Here is a 6,000-nt window from a genome sequence, read left to right as displayed (position 1 = left end):
GGCGCACCAGGAGGAGTCCTACTCCTTCCGGGAGTAGGACCCCTCCCTTTCCTAGTTGGAATAGGATTCGTGGAGGGGGGAAAAGAGGAGAGAGAGGAGGAAGGGGGCCCGGCCCCCTCTCCTTGTCCTATTCGGACCAAGGGGGGGAGGGGCGCGCGGCCCATCTCTGGCCACCTCTCCTCTCTTCCACTAAGGCCCACTAAGGCCCATATACCTCCCGGGGGGTTCCGGTAACCTCCCGGTACTCCGGTAAAATCCCGATTTCACCTGGAACACTTTCGATATCCAAACATAGGCTTCCAATATATCAATCTTTATGTCTCGACCATTTCGAGACTCCTCGTCATGTCCGTGATCACATCCGGGACTCCGAACAACCTTCGGTACATCAAATGCATAAACTCATAATATAACTGTCATCGTAACCTTAAGCGTGCGGACCCTACGGGTTCGAGAACAATGTAGACATGACCGAGACACGTCTCCGGTCAATAACCAATAGCGGGACCTGGATGCCCATATTGGCTCCTACATATTCTACGAAGATCTTTATCGGTCAGACCGCACAACAACATACGTTGTTCCCTTTGTCATCGGTATGTTACTTGCCCGAGATTTGATCGTCGGTATCCTATACCTAGTTCAATCTTGTTACCGGCAAGTCTCTTTACTCGTACCGTAATACATCATCCCGCAACTAACTCATTAGTTGCAATGCTTGCAAGGCTTAAGTGATGTGCATTACCGAGAGGGCCCAGAGATACCTCTCCGACATTCGGAGTGACAAATCCTAATCTCGAAATACGCCAACCCAACAAGTACCTTCGGAGACACCTGTAGAGCACCTTTATAATTACCCAGTTATGTTGTGACGTTTGGTAGCACACAAAGTGTTCCTTCGACAAACGGGAGTTGCATAATCTCATAGTCATAGGAACATGTATAAGTCATGAAGAAAGCAATAGCAACATACTAAACGATCGGGTGCTAAGCTAATGGAATGGGTCATGTCAATCAGATCATTCAACTAATGATGTGATCCCGTTAATCAAGTGACAACTCTTTGTCCATGGTTAGGAAACATAACCATCTTTGATTAACGAGCTAGTCAAGTAGAGGCATACTAGTGACACTCTGTTTGTCTATGTATTGACACATGTATTATGTTTCCGGTTAATACAATTCTAGCATGAGTAATAAACTTTTATCATGATATAAGGAAATAAATAATAACTTTATTATTGCCTCTAGGGCATATTTCCTTCAATTGCACCAAATCATTCTCTAACCTTGGTATGATTTCTAGATCGATTACTTTCTGAGAGATTGCATTGAGGAATGCACATAGCTTCACAATGGTTAATTGAACGTTTTTCAGTAGAAGCCCCCTCAATGCAACCGGAAGCAGTTGCGTCATAATCACGTGGCAGTCATGAGACTTTAGGTTCTGGAGCTTTTTCTCTACCATGTTTATTATTCCCTTTATATTCGACGAGAAGCCAGACGGTACCTTAATACTGAGCAGGCATTCAAAGAAGATTTCCTTCTCTTCTTTGGTAAGAGCGTAGCTTGCATGACCGTGATGTATGCCATCTTTTCCGTGCATACGTTGCTGGTTCTCCTGTGCCTTAGGTGTATCTTTTGTCTTCCCATACATGCCCAAGAAGCCAAGCAGGGTCACACAAAGATTCTTCGTCACGTGCATCACGTTGATTGCGGAGCGGACCTCTAGGTCTTTCCAATAGCGCAGGTCCCAAAATATAGATTTCTTCTTCCACATGGGTGCACGTCCGTCAGCGTCAGTCGGAACAGGTTGTCCACTAGGACCCTTTCCAAAGACCACCTTCAAATCCTTGACCATATCATGTACATCAGCACCAGTACGGTGGCGAGGCTTCGTCCGGTGATCCGCCTCACCTTTGAAATGCTTGCCTTTCTTTCTTACGGGATGCCTGCTCGGAAGAAATCGACGATGTCCCAGTACACATTCTTCTTACAATTAGCCAAATATATACTGTCGGTATCGTCCAAACAGTGCGTGCAGGCGCGGTATCCCTAGTTTGTCTGTCCTGAAAGGTTACTGAGAGTAGGCCAATCATTGATGGTCACGAACAGCAACGCCTTTAGGTCAAATTCTTCCCCCATGTGCTCATCCCACGCACGTACACCTGTTCCATTCCACAGTTGTAAGAGTTCTTCAACTAATGGCCTTAGGTACACATCAATGTCGTTGCCGGGTTGCTTAGGGCCTTGGATGAGCACTGGCATCATAATGAACTTCCGCTTCATGCACAACCAAGGAGGAAGGTTATACAAACATAGAGTCACAGGCCAGGTGCTATGGTTGCTGCTCTGCTCCCCAAAAGGATTAATGCCATCTGCGCTTAGACCAAACCATACGTTCCTTGAGTCATCTGCAAACTCCTTCCCGTACTTTCTTTCGATTTTTCTCCACTGCGACCCATCAGCGGGTACTCTCAACTTTCCGTCTTTCTTACGGTCTTCTCTGTGCCATCGCATCACCTTGGCATGCTCTTTGTTTTGGAACAAACGTTTCAACCGTGGTATTATAGGAGCATACCACATCACCTTGGCAGGAATATTCTTCCTGGGGCGCTCGCCCTCGACATTACCAGGGTCATCGCGGATGATCTTATAGAGCAATGCATCGCATACCGGGCAAGCGTTCAAATCCTCGTACTCACCGCGGTAGAGGATGCAATCATTAGGGCATGCATGTATCTTCTGCACCTCTAACCCTAGAGGGCAGACAACCTTCTTTGCTTCGTACATACTCTCGGGCAATTCGTTTTCCTTTGGAAGCATATTCTTTATCATTATCAGCAACTTTCCAAATCCCTTGTCAGATACACCATTCTCTGCCTTCCATTGTAGCAATTCCAGTGTGGTGCCCAACTTTTTCTTGTCACCTACGCAATTCGGGTACAACAATTTTTTGTGATCCTCTAACATGCGCTGCAACTTCTTCTTCTCCAAATCACTTGTGCAGTTTCTCTTTGCATCGGCAATGGCCCGACCTAGATCATCAACGGGCTCATCCGATGCCTCTTCTTCAGCTTCTTCCCGCATTGCCGGCTCAGCTTCTTCCCGCATTACCGGCTCAGCTTCTTCCGTCATTGTTGTATCATCGTATTCAGGGAACCCATGGCCAGGATAGATGTCGTCGTCCTCTTCTTCTTCATTGTCTTCCATCATAACCCCTCTTTCTCCGTGCTTGGTCCAAACATTATAGTCGGGCATGAAACCGGACTCAAACAGGAGGATGTGAATGGTTCTTGACGTAGAGTAATTGTGACCATTCTTACAGCCAGTACATGGACAAGGCATAAAACCATCCGCCCGCTTGTTTGCCTCAGCCGCAAGCAGAAAAGTATGCACGCCATTAATGAACTCGGGAGAGCATCGGTCATCGTACATCCATTGCCGGCTCATCTTCAATACACAGCACCGAAAACACCAAATTAATACAATACATAAAGTTCATACAACACTTAAATGCAACAAACAAATAACTCTCTAGCTAAAGAATTTAAATGCAACAACAAATGCGATCAAGATCGCAACTAAGGTAACAATTGATCCAACAGCATAATGATACCAAGCCTCACTATGAATGGCATATTTTCTAATCTTTCTAATCTTCAAGCACATTTTCTCCATCTTAATCTTGTGATCACCGACGACATCGGCAACATGCAACTCCAATTCCATCTTCTCCCCCTCAATTCTTTTCAATTTTTCTTTCAAATCCTCGTTTTCTCTTTCAACTAAATTTAACCTCTCGACAATAGGGTCGGTTGGAATTTCTGGTTCAACTACCTCCTACATACAAATATCTATGTCAGCTTGATGGGCATAATTTGTCATAAACACGAAATGCAACAAATAGTTTTAAAAGAGAATATACCACATCCGAATCATAATAAGGGCGAGGGCCGACGGGGACGGATATCAAAACCATGGCACTATGTATAACAAACAACGTACGGGTAAGATAATTATATGAGTAACTATATATCCAAATCACACAAACATCAATTTTTTATATAAAATTTCATGAACAAGAGGCTCACCACAAGGCGGTGCCGGCGACGGGATGGTGCGGGCGATCGACGGTGGTTACGACGGAGATTTAGAAGGCACTAAGTAAACCACACCTACATATGCAAACTAAGTGTTATTTTGACCTCAATTTGCATATAAATCAAATACTACCACATATAATTCCTCCCAAATTACTAAAACCCACAATTAATCACTATATAAACCAATGCAAGAGCTAATCTAGCAATGAGAGATGAAAGGACAAAGTGGCTAACCTTTGTGATCATTTGAATGGATGGGGGCCTGCAAATCTTGACAAATTTGGGGCAAATTTTGTGATGAACTCGACAGGAAGAAGGGAAGAACAGAGGAGAGGGAGAGGGGAAAGGGGGAAGAACAGAGTGCTGGTGGACGAAGGATTTATATAGGACGACCTTTAGTACCGGTTCGTGGCACGAACCGGTACTAAAGCTGCTGGAGGGGCCCCACTCTGACAACATCCTGCCACCACTCTCATTAGTACCGGTTCATGGAACGAACCAGTGCTAAAGGTTCGCCACGAACCGGTACTAAAGATCTCCTCCCGCCTAGCCATTGGAACCGGCACTAATGGACACATTAGTGCCGGTTCTGTTACAAACCGGGACTAATGTGTCTCACATTTGACCCTTTTTCTACTAGTGTTGATGCATCAGTATAGTTCTGAAGATGGAGCGGTGGTAGTTGGCGGCGGCGGCCTCTGAGAGCACACCGGACCAGTGTGTGCCCCAGACCCGACAAGTGGCTAGGTTGGGGTCTCAGGTCTTAGATGTTAGGCTTGGCTGCGATGTCTGTTTGGTATTAGGCCCAGGTTATCTGCGCCCCTACATCAACTGGATAGGTGTAGCGACAGTTTGTTGCTTAGACGACGGCTTTAGTCTTACTGTTGTATGACTTTGCAAGGTCTTGTGAGAATAGTTAATAAAGTGGCCGTATGCATCGCCCAGATGCAGAGGCCGGGGGTCATCCTCTTTTTCTAAAAATTTCCTACCTGTTTGGTTCCTGGGACTTAACATGGACTAAAAGACCATACTACAACTATAAGTCCCTATAAGTCCCTCCTTGAGAGTCTTATTTCATAAGTCCCAAATGTCCAATTTAAGTCCCTATAAGTCCCTCCTATTTGGTTTAGATGGGACTTATAGGGACTTTTTTAAGTCCCTAAACTAATAAGTCCCTGGAAACAAACACCCTCTTAGCACGAGGACGAGGCCTGCCTCCTCTACGAGGCGGAGTACCCAGCGCCACCGGACATGCGGGTGCCGAGCTCGTGGAGGCTCGGCGCCGGCAGAGTCCCGATGCCACCGCCGCCGTCTAGTGCTGAATGGCGCTCCGAGATCACGCGGATCCTGTTGTCGCTGCCGGAGAGCGCGCGAACGAGCCGAGGTACGCCCTCGACAGGCAGACGTTGTGGATGGCGTACTTCGACCGCCGCCACGCTGACCAGCTCGCCGCCACGAACGGCGTTGAACCCCGCAGACGCCTCAACTCTGAGGGGCGGTGCCAATGGTGGGGTGTCCCCGGGCGCATGCTCCAAGCCGTCCTCGACTCGCCGGCGCGGCAGTGATAACCCACAAGTATAGGGGATCGCAACCGTTTTCGAGGGTAGAGTATTCAACCCAAATTTATTGATTCGACACAAGGGGAGCTAAAGAATATTCTCAAGTATTAGCAGCTGAGTTGTCAATTCAACCACACCTGGAAACTTAATATCTGCAGCAAAGTGTTTAGTAGCAAAGTAATATGATAGTAGTGGTAACTGTAGCAAAAGGTAATGATAGCAAAAGTAGTGTTTTTGGTATTTTGTAGTGATGATAGCAATAGCAACGGAAAAGTAAATAAACGAGGAACAATATATGGAAAGCTCATAGGCAATGGATCGGTGATAGAGAATTA

This window comes from Triticum dicoccoides, chromosome 1A (assembly GCF_002162155.2).
Source record: "Triticum dicoccoides isolate Atlit2015 ecotype Zavitan chromosome 1A, WEW_v2.0, whole genome shotgun sequence".
Taxonomy (NCBI): Eukaryota; Viridiplantae; Streptophyta; class Magnoliopsida; order Poales; family Poaceae; genus Triticum; species Triticum dicoccoides.
The sequence above is the reverse complement of the archived record's forward strand: the minus strand, read 5'-3'. Positions refer to the sequence as shown.